The sequence below is a fragment of the Terrapene carolina genome, unplaced genomic scaffold (assembly GCF_002925995.2).
Source record: "Terrapene carolina triunguis isolate 2854851 unplaced genomic scaffold, T_m_triunguis-2.0 Scaffold85, whole genome shotgun sequence".
Classification (NCBI taxonomy): domain Eukaryota; kingdom Metazoa; phylum Chordata; order Testudines; family Emydidae; genus Terrapene; species Terrapene triunguis.
This window is the reverse complement of record NW_020664436.1, coordinates 20,972,380-20,987,235: the sequence shown is the minus strand read 5'-3', so window position 1 is coordinate 20,987,235 and position 14,856 is coordinate 20,972,380.

Sequence of the window (14,856 nt, the reverse complement as noted above, 5' to 3'; positions counted from 1 at the left end):
TGAGAAAAACTTACTGAAGCATCTCTGAGGGTGAGATTATCTGTATTCAGTTTGATTAGGCATAGATTTGCGCATTTTATTTTATTTTACTTGGTGACTTTGTTCTGTCTGTTACTACTTGGAATCACTTAAATCCTACTGTCTTTATTTAATAAAATCACTTTTTATTTAGTAATTTACTCAGAGTATGTATTAATACCTGGGGGAGCAAACTGCTGTGCATATCTCTCTATCAGTGTTATAGAGGGCGAACAATTTATGAGTTTACTCTGCATAAGCTTTATGCAGGGTAAAACGGATTTATCTGGGTTTAGACCCCATTGGGAGTTGGGCATCTGAGTGCTAAAGACAAGCACATTTCTGGGAGCTGTTTTCAGGTAAACTTGCAGCTTTGGGACAAGTGATTCAGACCCTGGGTCTGTGTTGGAGCAGACTGGAGTGTCTCGCTCAGCAAGACAGGGTGCTGGAGTCCTGAGCTGGCAGGGAAAACAGAAGCAGGGGTAGTCTTTGCACATCGGGTGGCAGCTCCCAAAGGGGATTCTGTGATCCAACCCGTCACATGGACTAATGTCCAAAATTTACTCCCTTCCTGGGGTTAGCTTTAAGTGCTTAACTTCAACAACAAAATATAAACTTCAGCCAAAGTTTTCCTGATCTTGGCTTGTTCCTTGAAAGCCTCCTTACAAGAGATCTGTTTCTAATACCCTCTTCTCATCAGGCCAGGACCCACACTTTTATACCCAGTATTGGAGATAATGAGCCCCACCTGGTCTGCTTTACAGCATGAGTCAGTGAAATATTTCTGCATCTTTCTGTAGGCGCCTAAACTCTGACATCCTGTGACATGCTCCTGAGAGGAAGATAGTGTGTTGGTTACAGTACTGGATTGTGATGCAGAAGCTCCGGGGTCCATTTCCAGCTCGGTCACAGACTTCCTGTGTGACATTGGGCAAATCACTTAATCCAGTTCCCCATTTATAACATGGGGGTAAAAATACTTTTGTCTGTCTTGTCTATTTAGATTATGCACACTTTGGGGATGGGACTTTAACTCATTTGGAGCCTCTAAGTCAGTGGTTTTCAACCTTTTTTTCATTTGCAGACCCCTAAAATATTTCAAATGGAGGTGTGAACCCCTTTGGAAATCTTAGACATAGTCTGCGGACCCTTAGGGGGTCTATGGACCACATGGTGAAAAGCACTGCTCTAGGTGCTACTACAATATAAACAACAATAACAACATGCTCCTGTTTTTGTACATCAATTCAAAGAAAATGTAAGGTGGACTAAAACAGGAAAGTAGACCCCAAATACTTGTTTTAAAAGCCCCCAGACAAAGAAAAAAAAATGAAACAGCGTGACACAGGAAAGAAGAAACATATTTCTGTGACCAAAAGTGAAGTTAAAATCCCTGTGGATGAAAACATTCAATGTAGTTATCAGTATTTCAGGAATCCCAATATAGGACCATAAAAAAAACCCAGCATGTGTAAATATCCAAAACACTGCCTGAATGAAAATGGAGATACTAATTTGACAAGACACCAACACCAGATTAGTGCTGAAACCATCCTAACCAAAATGCTGGTCACAGACAGTTGTTTTTAGGAGAAGTCTAGTGATGGCTAACACTCCAGGTAAATATGATGGAGTAAGAGGACACTGTCCCCCAACGTAGTTAAAATGCTAGGCAGTCTTTAAATGTATTTGGACCTAATAGTGTTCTATACATCTCCCTGAGCCATATCAGAACCCTGGTGCGATGAGGTGGAGGTGCTGAAATAACTAGGCAGGCCAATTAACTGCCCAGGCTACACCTGAAGAAGGAGACAGGAAGCAGGCCATTAATTGGAAATGACCTCAGCTGGGCAGAAACAGGAGGGGCTTGTACAGAGCCTGGAGCTGTGAGCACCAAGGGGCTGTACATATTGGGGTTCAGGAAGTGGGCGGGTGTAAGCTAAAGGGTCCCCCCCCCAGCCTCAGGGGAGGATCCACAGGGCCTGAAACTCAAATAATTACAGGGGACAACTAATGTGAAAACAGGGACAGGAGTGCGGTCAAAGGGTTAAAAGAAGGGAACCTGACGGGGACACCGAGCAGAGAACCCCGGACAGCACCCACTGCTCCTCAAAGGTACCAAGGGGCTGCAAGGAAGTAGTCTATACTGTCAGTCCCTGGGAGGAGAGAGCTGACAAACCCACAGGGAGGGGAAGCTAGATAAGTAGGAAGAGACCCAGGGTAACAGCAGCAAGAGGTAGGAACGTACAGACCTTGGTAGCTTATTATAAAGTCCCTGGGCTGAAACCCAGTGTAGAAAGTGGGCCTGGGTCCCACCATGTGTGGTCAGTGGACCCTGTGATGCCTAGACATAGACAAGAACAGCTTCAGTACACTTTAGAGATACAGGTAAGACACAATTCCCTGCTATGCTCTGAAACCAAATACAGCACTGAGACAATAGTATTATAATAGAGTCTTCTGAGCCATGGTTGTATTTGTAATGTAGATGACTCCCTACTGTCATTTGCCTATCCTTAGGTGCTGGAACTAGGGGTGCTGCTGCACTCTCTGGCTTGAAGTTGTTTCTATCATATCCAGGTTTCCAGTTTGGTTCAATTGCTCTCAGCACCCCCCCTATACAAATTGTTCCAGCACCCCTGTCCCTACCCATTGCAAACAAGGCCCCTCCTTGAAAACTATGTTAAAACCATGCTCTAGACTACCTAAGGTCTAGTTACACATCCAAATCCACCATGTTGAGACACCAAAACACAATAGTTCCCCATCTGCATTAGAATATGGTTTTGTCCCGCATGTGTGACTAGGACCAAATCATGTTATAACCATATTCCATCCCTCAGGCCAGATTCTGATCTCATTTACTCCAGAGCATATTCACAGTAACACCTTTGGCATCAGTGATCTCTCTCTGGTTTTACCCTGAAGTAACTGAGGTTAGAATGTAGTCTTTACATGGTTAGAACAGAGTTTAGTCCAGTTCACGCAGGTAACACTGAACCACGTTGTAGCACGATCAGGTGACAATCATGTTTGTTAAAACATAATGTTCTAGTACAGTAAATGTTTGTACACCAGCTGTAAGAGGAGAATATAGCAACGTTATCAGAGAGAGCTTAAGTGTGTGTGAACTTAAGCTCTGCCAGTGTCACAATTTGTAACCCAGTTTGTAATGTAACTGGCAGGGAGGGCTTGAAACATGACTGACGTCTTCACTGCACATGGCTAAGACTCTGTTGGTAGCTGTGACAGCTAAGAATGCTTCGCCCCCGCCAGAGGCCTAGGCTGGTACATTGTTGTCTTCCAGCAGCTGGTTCGGCACACTAGTGTTTTGCCGTGTAGAGAGGCCACCCTGACTCTGCGTGTGTAACTGGTTTGGCCAGTTCTCCTTCCTCCCAGCTGCCTGTATGGTAGAACATCCCAGAGTGTATTGCCCCACAGGCTGCTGCTCTGTGTACATGTCCTCCGGGTGCTCTACCCACTGTTAACGCCCCATGAGTGAGCTGCCTAGATTTTCCCAGAGTTATCTGACACACACATGGCCATGGCTAGGCAGCATGGCAGGTGTGCATGTGCCAACACAATTGTGATGGTAGAAAAACTGCTGAGTGGACACAAACTGAGCCCTCTTCCTTGTACCCAGGTACTGAGCCTCTAACTGGGCAGGAGATCACAGTTGTGACTGCAACATGGATGGGCCTTTAAGGACGTTTGCACGTATTACCCGATTCCTTGCCAGAAACACTGTGTTTGAAAGCGATGACTCTGGGAACAACATATTAGATCCCATTTCATTCCCCTTACCCGCTTAGAAAAAGGTTGTGAATGGAATCCAGTCCTGAGCCTGCAATCTCCACACAACACCGAAATGAACAGAAGTAGGTCTGCATCCATGTTTGCACCCAGATTCCTATGCCCTGCTGCCTTTTATCTCATGCATTCATTCATTTTAATCAGCCTCCTTCAGCACAGCAGATCAGCTTAAAAAAAAACAGTCAGAGGGTCCCTTTTGGATTGTTTTATGGTGTGGGTATGGAGCATCTGTCCACACAAACAGTAAGGGAGAGTGCGGGGCAAAGAGAAGAAACAAGCTCAAGGCTCAGTCCTGTGAGGTACTGAGTACCCATAACTGCCAATGACTTCTGTGGGTGTTGGGGGGCACTTGGAACCTTTTGGGTACTTCAGAATACTGGTCCCCTAAATTACAAAAAGCTCTAATTTGGGTAGAGGCACTAGCTGCCTTTGGATCCTGTGTTTGTGGCTGAAAAGAGCAGAATGGGTAAAGACCCTGTCCTCAGGTAAGAGTGGGTTCTACACGCAAATCATCTTGCTGTTAAATTGCCCTGAACTCATAGCATGATATCTGGGAGAATGGCGGGGAGGAGGAGGAGGAGCAGAGTGAATGTGACTCTGACCTTCCTGAAAGAGTGAAGTTATTGATGCCACACTGGGCTGAAAACTGAAAGCTCTCATGCACTGTAGGCCTGCAGAGAGCAAATTACAGAACTCAGCCAAGCACGGTTCTGTAACACAAGTTGTCTAAATGAAGCACAGTTTCCTCTTACCAATCCCATTTTTTCTGTCTGAAAGATACTTTGTACATTTTAATATTCTAGAAGCTGAGATCTGGACACTAAAAAAGTTTGCTGTGATGGCATCTTGGGATACACATCAGCACAAGTGGTTTGCCAAAGCGACTGTGGGGGTGAGGGACACAGAACTAGTAGCAGATACTCCAGGCACACAGGAAGATTTCCAGTGTTTCTAAGAGTGCTAGAGCATCAGCAAAACCTATCCCCAAAACCTTGATGGCAGAAGGGGTAATCTGCTTCCTGCAGAACCCTGATGGAAAATAAATTTGTTTATATTTCCAGAACAGACCTCTCTGGCCTGATTCTAATCTCACCTCAGTTTTACGTGGGCTTCAATGACTTCTGTGAGTCACTCCATATTTACACTGATGTCTGTGAGATCAAAATCTGGCCCAGATGGTGTCTATGACCAGAGACCATATTTAGCTCTTTCTTTGCTGAAAAATGACCAGATGTACTAAGGTATAAAAAGTTGGGGGGAGAGTCCCCCAGTTATTTTTCAGGTGAAGTCAGTGCTTGAAAAAGGGTCTGGGTTAATAGTACTGGAGCCTGAAATCCTCTGTTTATCTACAGAATGGGTACAGCATAGGCCACAGCAGTGCAAACTTCCTCACATCACCTTGACAATGTGCCTCAACCCTTCCCTGGGAGAGATTGCCTCTGAAGGTGAAAGGAAAGGTCCATTTCCATGGCTTACTTCAGCCTCGGCCTCTTTGTCAGGCTGCCAAATGGGGACACAGAGTGTCCCCGCCCCCCGGGGAATTAGTTCACCAACTCATAGCACATAGGCTACCGCCAACGTGGGCTGGACTCAGACTGGTGTCAGAGGCAAAACGTTCCACTCTGACTCCTGTGGGAAGGCTGCACCCTTCATTAGGCAAACGTCTAATGCTAAGTGAACATTTTAAAGTATGCCCAAGGTGGCTGGGGCTACTTTATTTTTAAAGACCAACCTCTGTTGGGCAATTGATTTGCTAATCTCTATGGTGGCAACTTAGAGCAGGTTTCAGCACATGTCCATTATTGATCCCCTGAGCCAGTGAGCCACAGCCCAGAAACACAGCTAAGTTCTAGAAAGTTCACAGGAGGCTAAAGGTTGGGAATTTCAGACCCAAGCCTGGTGTTCAGCTGGTCAATCCATTGATCAAGGAATCAGAAAATGCATAAGATATCCTCAGGTAGAGTAAGGATGAGAGTGGGGTTCCCTCACCTCCTGTAAAATGTATGTGCTGCCTGATATGACATTGACACCAATGCACATTACCACACCTTGACACCCTATGTAACTTTTCCCAGCCTCCAGCCACATTACAACTCAGCCAGGTGGAATAGATTGAGATACAGCAACTGCTGGAAAAATCTCTGGATAGCCCTGGAGGGGGGAGGGGGTTATCTGTCTACCCACCACATAATTCAGACTAAATAGTGCTATTCGTACTGCTGTGAGAAAGACAGGAAGCCTTTTATGTTTTCAGAGAGCTTCCTCTGTCACCAGCAGCACTGCCCACATTTGAGGAAACAGAGCCTCACATCAGGAAAATCAAGCCAATTGTCCCCTGCTCCCCACCACCTAGCCAAGGGTTGTTAAAGGCCTACATGTCCTTGTACATCTTCAGTATCCTCTCCCAGGCTAGTCCTTCACACACATGCACCCCTTTGATGAACGGCCTGTGCATTAGAGACTGGCTGCTGGAACTAGGAGTACTGGGGTGTGGCAGCACCCCCCAGCTTGAAGTGGTTTCCAGCATATCCAGGGTTTACAGTTTGGTTCAACGGCTCTCAGCACCTGCACTATAGAAATTGTTCCAATGCCTCTGATTAGAGATGGCCTGATCTGGGTCTGAACTTTCCCAATGCTCAGGGATGTTCAGAGGCAGGGGCTAGAGACCGCAGGGTTTTAGCCTCCAAGGTGGCGGGTACATTATAAATACCCTAGATGAGATCTGATAAAGGTCAGAGGCCAACTCAAATCCAGTTCCAAACTTTCCCAATTTCTAGGACAGTTTGGACCCAAACTCTTGGATCTGGCTCATCTCCCCTATACAGCCTTCGGGGTTGACCACTGACCAAGGGCTAGTCCAGCTCACTCACCTTTTCATGACACCTATCAGGCTTTTAAAAAGTCTTTCCTTTTAGGGTGTCTTGGGAATTACTATTCAGTTGCTAACGGTGTTGTTCCTGAGCTCTGTGCTATAGAACAGCTGTACGAGGACCCCGTGAGCAACGCACGTTATGGGTACTGAGCCATCCCACTTCATCCCATTTTCCTTGGTGTAACATCTGGGTGAGCCCCATGGCTGGTTGGCAAAGCCTTAATACTTCCCTCCCCCCGCCCCACACCTAACCCCAATTCAATGAGATGGGGTGTTTTGTGTTACTGAAGATCCAGCCCTTTGCCCTGCAGTAAGAATGCCAGGTTACCTGGGGATATTCTGCACAGCCCATACAGTGGTGGGGTGGATCCAGTGTTTCACAGCCAACTGCCTACTAAGGAGTCAGATACATAAAGCGGCAGCACTTCTGTTTCCCGACTGGGAGGAACAGATTAATTGCAAAGATACAAATACACCGTTCCTAGTCACAGATTAAAATTAAATAAAACAGTCAACAGAGCAATGCAGCTGTTCTGCTTGTAAAGCTGCAACTGACTTCCATTTCCTCCCCTGAAGGAAACAACATGGACCCAAAGGGCCGAAGCGTGGCCCATGCAACAGCCCGGTTGCATTGCTGCATGAAGCAGCCCTAACAAGGGAGCTGAGGACCACAATGTGGGGGAATCTCTGGCTGGCAAAGAACATAGCCACGTCTACACCATAGGGTTGCCAGGCGTCTGGTTTTCGACCGGAACACCCGATCAAAAAGGGAACCTGCCAGCCAAGTCCGGTTGGCCACCCGCTGTGGAGCAGGCAGGCTCTGTGCCCCGCGGTGGCATGTCTCTCCACCTCCTAGGCGAAGGGGCAGCCAGAGGGGCTCCGCATGCTGCTCCTGCCCGCAGATGCCGCCCTGACCGCCAGCTCCACACCTCCGATTGGCTGGGAATGCCTCTGGCTGCCAACTTGGGGATCAGAGCTGAGTGTCCCTCCTCATCCATCCTATTGCCAGAGGGGAAAATTGGGCTGGCTTGTGAGTGGTGAGTCTGCTCAGGACTCCACTGCTTGTCCTGAAGGCAATCCTGACTCAAGCCATTCCTGATCTCCATTCCAAATGAAAATGGCTCCTCTGACAACACTATCAGCCTCACACACAGGGCTGCATTCAAAAATTTCTGAAAACTCCAGGAGTGTAACATGAGGGCAGCTTTAGCACATTAGACACTGAGTGACTGAGCAACAACCAGCATGTATCTGAATGAGAACTACCCCACCAGCCTGCAAAGGCTACTACAGTGTGTCTGCCTGTTACTAATTATATTTACTGGGGGTTTTTTAAACTTAAGATGAGTCAGAAAAAGAGAGAGAGAGAAGTCCTTTGTTGTTGTGGAAGCAGAAGGCTGTCTCCTGAGGGTGTGTGTGATACACTACTGTCACGGCATGACAATGGAAAAACTGACTGCTGAGCCAAGCCAAACCCCCATAAATCCCTAACGATATCTCTTCTGGCCCAGATTTTCTACAAGTTAGTGCCTGTACTGCATACAAAACAGCAATCAATATGAAAGAATCTCTCTCCTCAACGAAGCCAAAGTTTAAAGTCCAGCTGAGCCTAATATTCCAGTTTATATGAAGAGATCCTTTTAAAAGTCTGGCACCTTAACTTAAAGGCGACAATCCGGCAGAAATGCAACAAGATCCCATCCCCCACCCTTTCCCGCTCCATTAATATGAAGAGCAGATGGCTTAAATGAACAGACATCATTATTAATTACAATATTGTTACACAAACAAAGCACGCCTAGCGATGTGTCAGATCCGCATTCATGTGGGACAAGAACAAAGTCTTTTTCTTTGCCAGGTAATTCTGCCACCTCATTTAATCTGATTGGAATGTATGGGTGCCAAATGACTGACCTATATGTACGTATATTTACACAGGGATAGTGAACTTACTGTGAGAAAACCCTGTCTTAGCAAGTTTCCTTGGCTGCCTGCCAGCCTCTACATGTTGGGCAAGTGACCCTACCCAGTCAAGAGTTGCATCAGTCACCCCCACTCCCAGGATGTCTGGGCACAGGAGCTGGCAGCCAGGCAAGATGCAGTAAACTGGTTTTTGAAACTGACGTTCCAAAGAACATTGCAACACCCCAGATGATTTTCACAGGGTTTGTTTATTTCCTTCTCCATCCAGGAAGACCACACAGAGTTTGAAAAGATGTTTCGTTCTGGCAGAACAAAGGGGCTCTTCTCTGGGGCCTGATTCTCCTTCTCTCCCTCACATCAGTTTCATGCTAGAGTAGCTCTGCTGAGGTCCCCGGTGAGGTGTTACTCCTGACTTGCACCAGGGTAAGTGGCAGTCGCATCAAGTCCGCAGCGGCCAATATTTAGGAGAAATATTTCTAGGGGCAATTCTCCAAATAAGCTTCCTCCAGTGTAGCGGGGAGAAGAGGTGGGGGGGTTCAGCTACTGTGCTAGGCAGGAGGCAACTGGTGACTCATTGCTGCTCTCCCTGTCTCTGTTCTGCACCCAGCAGAGGGATCAGCTGGAGCAGAGAGAACGGAGAGCCAGCCAGTTGCCAGCCTTCTGCTCACTCAGCACAGGGGCCCCTAGTGCTGCTACAGTTCAGGGATACTGGCTGGGGCAGTCAGCACCAGGGATGTGTATGTCAAGCCCAGGACAGAACTGGCTAGAACAGGGCCATTGGCAGTTACAACAGACAGAGCCAAATTCTGCTCTCGGTTACCGAGGTGTAAATTTAGAGCAACTCCATCAGCTTCCATAGCTACTCAGGATTCCCTCGGGGGTTACAGAACTGAAGCAGGACAAGGAGGTGGTGCCTCAAGACAAACCCATTTGGGGACTGGGGTAGGCGGCATCAGTCTATAACAGGTAGGGAAACCTGACAAAAATATTGCTTCTAGCATTCCATACTGAGTCACTGTTTAAAATGTGCTTAGGGAGGATGCCCATTACTCAAAACTTCCAGCAAATTCACTTCCCCTCTTGGCAACTCATTTTCCTCTTGCTCCTCCACTGTCTCACACTGCTGTCTAATTAGAGCTGCTTCCGGACCTCGCTGGGCTCTGAGCAGCTGTCACTCACTCCCTCTCCAGCTCCACCTCTTGTGTAAAATATTTCAAGAGGTGAGGCTAGAACTCCTGCACTTCTAATATTACTGCATGCAGCACGGCACAGCACGGCCCTGATTATGCTGGCAAAGCAGGGGAGGAATGGCCACCAAAGTCAATGGGAGCTGTTCATCTGCAAGGGCCCCATATTTCTAATGTACCCTCCGGGTCTGTCTGTCGTAGGATGAGCACACACAGGTTTGCAAGCTGGCCAAACCAGTGTAGTTTTCTCAGGCCAGAGAGCGATTATTTGGCTGCAACATATCATATGACTTTGTTCTTAGAGTTACATTTTAACTGAGAAGGTTTAACAAGTATGACTTATGGGCTTCTAAAATTGGCAGCAGAAAAATGAGCTGAGGAAGTCATGGAAAAACCCCACAAGCGAGGCCATTCCATGTTATGCACAATTTCTGGGCTCTTTTTCCAATCTTCTGGGTTTTTTCGGATTGCGGAAAATATTTTCCAGATACACAGGACTGGCCTCACTGAGTACATATTTATGCCAAGTTTATAAAAAGCAGCTGCAGACAGGGTTGAATGAAGGGATTACATTGCTGTCTGTCTTCCAGAAGGTGCTTCAGTTCACACCCTGTCCCAGAGAGCGAGGCTGATTTCTTAAACCTCCATGAATTTGTCACCCCCCCACACACAATGTGTATCTCACAATGAAAACAAATATTGTTTTGTGTGTGTAGGTAGCAGTGGTGCCCAGCTGCTGCTTATTCTGGCTTCTAGCACCGATACTAGGCTAGCTTGGCCTCCCCACCTCACGGCCCAGTCCACATTAAGCCAATACACTGGTAGTTCTTCACGTGGAGCAGGCTTGCAGGGTCAGACCCTTATATTGAATTTGGGCAATAGCAGTGGGGCTCAGTACAGAGCTTACGCCCCACCTCCCATTAGTTGTGTGGAGTTCAGGCTGCACCAAGCCCCAGGCTCAGGCGCTCTGGGATTGCTGGATGTTTACAGCGGAGGGGATCATTATGATCATCTGCTCTGACTTCCTGCATAATGAAGCCCCTCCAATTTCAACCAGGCATCTGTACGGTGGGCATAACCTTACATTCAAGCACTGGCTTGCCACCACCATAGTCTGCCTGATTCACTAGCACAGTCGCCTGAAATTCTTGACAGCCATCTAGCTATCTGGGGAAAAAAAAAAACCAAAGTAAATGGAGATAAAAGGGTAAGGGAGGTGGTGAACTGCAGATTGCACATTAGATTGCTGTACCCTGCTGCTTTTTGCAGTCAAATGTCTTAGAGCTGAGAATGACGGTGTTACATCAGGAATATCGGTCAAGACAATATTTCCTGGCAATTGTTTGAGAAAAGCTTTTCTCACAGCTAATTGCTCCCAGGAGGCTGCATTTTCTCTGTTTTTAGAAGGAGAGTGATTAAGAAAAGGTTTTTAAACCTCTGCACCCTGCGGTGGGACAAAGAACTGAGGGGGGGGGGGGAAGAGAAGCACAACAGCTGTAATGTTCTATTAAATGATTTTGTTCTGTTTTCTTGATGGGGTGGTGGGTGGAATCATCAGTTTGGGTGAGATAAATACAGAAAAAGCAAGAATTTTACAGGAAAAAGAGACTCCCAACTAGCAGAGTGTCATATTGCCACCTAGTGGCAGTGGCGCCAGGAGAGCCGCCAAAGCCTGCCACTGCAAGCTCACTCTGCACTGGGAATGAGGGTGGCTGGGCCAAATCTGAGTGGCACTGTGACCCTGGGTCACGGCGTCCAGAGTGGAGAGCCAGGCCCAGCCACGCTGCTGCTGCAGGGCAAGTACAGGGTGGGCTCGCTCTCCAACAACCCCCCCCCCAATTGTATGTTTGCCTAGGGCCCTGCAACCCATCTAGAACCTGGGTCAGGACCCACTGCTTGGGAAACGCCGCTTCAACCCACACTCCTCTAGCGCATGGGCCGTGCTGACCTTGTGTGAGCATTGCCAGCTTCCCTGGCTGCCAAAATACAGGCAAATAACAAGGTGCATGTTGTCAGTTTGGCCACATTCCATGTCAGCAGGTCCGGGCGGAGAGAATTTGAAAAGAAAGGTGAAAAAAGGGAAGGGGGGTGGGTGACAGCAGAGGCCTAAAGCACCAACACTTTTTTAATAAAGGTTTAGTGGGAAACCCAAAAGACACCTTCAGCTATTAGAGACCCAGGGACATAAAAAACACAGATTAATAAGGTCCAAGCAGGAGTCGCTGTCACCAATTTTATTGAAAATCTGCTGCCCACGGTGATAAACATTGATCTGCAAAAGGATTGAAATGAAAGATGTTATCAGTCCTGCTGAAAAAATTCTGGAGGCAATGCAGCAGAGGGGACACTTCTGCAGAGACTCATAACCAATAAGATCTTGGAAGCAACCAAGATGAAGAGAGAAATTAACTATACAGAAGCCAATTGTTTTCCCTGCACACCATTTTATGACCCAGAGCAAGGGGAAGGAAATAAGATGATAATAAATTCCACTTACATAGCACCTTGCATCCAAGGATCTTAATGTATTTTAGTCTCTGTGGTGAATTATTACACTCATTTATAGATGGAGAAACTGAGCCACACAGTGGTTTATCCAGGCTTATGCAGTGAGTCAATTCATAGAGTTGAAGGCCAGAAGGGACCATTAGATTATCTAGTCTGACCTCCTGTGTATCACAGACAATTAACTTTCACTCAGTTACACCTGTGCTGTCTAAGCCATTGGTTCTCAACCAGGGGTACGGCAACTCATCCAGATATTTGCCAGGCTACATAAAAAGCACTAGCGAAGTCTGTACAAACTAAAATTTCATACAGACAATGACTTGTTTACACTGCTCTATATACTATACCCTGACATGTAAGTACAATATTTATATCCCAATTGACCTTTTTTTTACAATTATATGGTAAAAATGAGAAATGGAGCGTTTTTTTCGGTAACATGGTGCTGTGACACTTTTGTATTTTTCTATCTGATTGTGTAAGCAAACAGTTTTAAAGTGAGGTGAAACTTGGGGGGTACACAGGACAAATCAGACTCCTGAAAGAGGTACAGTAGTCTGGAAAAGTTGAGCCACTGGTTTAAGCCCGGAAACTCGTCCTTGACACAAACATATCATCTTTCAATCTTAATTCGAAGGCATAAAGAGAATCCACCACTTCCAGTGGTTAGTCACCTGTGAAGTCACCTTGATCTTTTTCTTTGGATAAACTAAACAGCTTGAGCTCATTAAGTGTCTCACTAAGAGACATTTTCTCCAGCCTTCAAATAATTTTTGTAGCTCTTCTCTGCATCTTCTCCAATTTCAAGATCCTTTTCAAAATTTAGACAGAAGAACTGTACTCAGTATTATCGGTCTCACTGGTGCCATATATAGAGGTAAAATCACCTCACTCCTCCTCCTCGCTACTTCCCTGTTTATACAGCCAAGGATCAGATTAGCCCTTCTTGTCACAGCAGGAGTTCATGCTGAGTTGTTTGTCCTTTATGACCCCTAACTCCCTTTCAGAGTCACTTCTTTCCAGGATACAGTCCCCCATTATGTAAGTCTGGCTTGCATTCTTTGTTCCTAGGTGTGTAACATTGCATTTGGCTATATTAAAGTGATGTTTGAATGGGCCCAGCTGACCAAGCAGTCCAGATCACTCTGTATAACGTCCCTGTCCTCACCATGATATACCATGTGGCCAACCTTTGTGTCATCCACCAATTTTATCAGCAGTGATTTTATACTTATTTCCAGATCATTGTTGAATATGTTGAATAGTGTCAGACCTAGCGCTGATCCTGGTGGAACCCCACGAGAAACACCCCGTTCGATGTTGATTCTCCATTGACAACTACTTTTGAGATCGGTAAGCGAGCCAGTTCTCAAGCCATTTAACCGGGGTTGGGTTTATATTGTATAGTGCTAATTCTGCAATCGGAATGGCTGAGCTGGGAATAGAACCCAGAATCTCCTGCCCTAACCACTAAACCAGCTGGAATTAAAAATAAGCTTTGGAGGGCTGCATTATTTTTGAGGAAGTGTGGCCTAGTGGTGACGGCAGGTCAATTGGTCTGAGGATTTCTGCAATCCAGTGCCAGGCTCAGCCACTGACTTACTATTTTGCTTTGGGAGTTGGGTACCTAGCTCCTATTTGTGCCTTTGAAAATCTCCCCCTAAACTCTGTGTCCCCCTTATCTATATAATGGGTACCCCACTTTACAGGGATGCTGTGAAGCCTAATAAATAAATCTTTATAGACTCGCTGGTGTTCCTGGGGGATGAAAGGTGCTATCAAGCTGCAAAATACTGTTAGATGTTTTTGAAAGCACACTGGTTATAAAAATTATGTACACAGTGTTGCAATTGTAAGGTTGCTTATAAACTGTTCTCCACTGTATTACTGAAGTTTTACACCAGGGTAATTGTGATTTTTATTGCATCTCATAGTGTTTGATGTTTAACAGAAAGTCCCAGCTTTTGGGGACAAGGGATTCAGGGAGAATCTCAGCTTCTATTTTTTTTTATTTAAAAGCAAGATTCTGGCCATCATCCTTGTGCAGAAAATCAAGGAGCTGTGACTTGAGTGCCCCCTACACGCTCAATAAAAAGAACCCAACGTTTTATTATTTTAAAAAGTCTCATGATTTTTAAGCCAACGTCATGATTCGTTGGGGCCTAATGATTTCGGAACATTGGGAGCTGGCATCACCCTGGCCTTACTCCCCACTGATATCAACAGGTTTCATCAGTATAAAACTGGAGCAACAGAGGAGAAGCAGGTCTTAGAGGGTTAACACCTAACTTATAGAAATGGTAGCCATCAAACAATGGCCCCGTTCACTGTATAATCACATTATCCTCACCCTGACCTGCACCGTTCCTGTGTTACTGTCCCATCCTCCTGTTTCTGAAGCCAACAGAACATCGCATGGCTGCAGCCATGCAGAACAAGTTACAGGCTCAGGGCCTGCAGCTGTAAGCTCCTGGGGGCAGGGAGTTCATGTCAATCTGCTCTTTAGAGGGCATCCACAGCTGTGGTGGGACATAA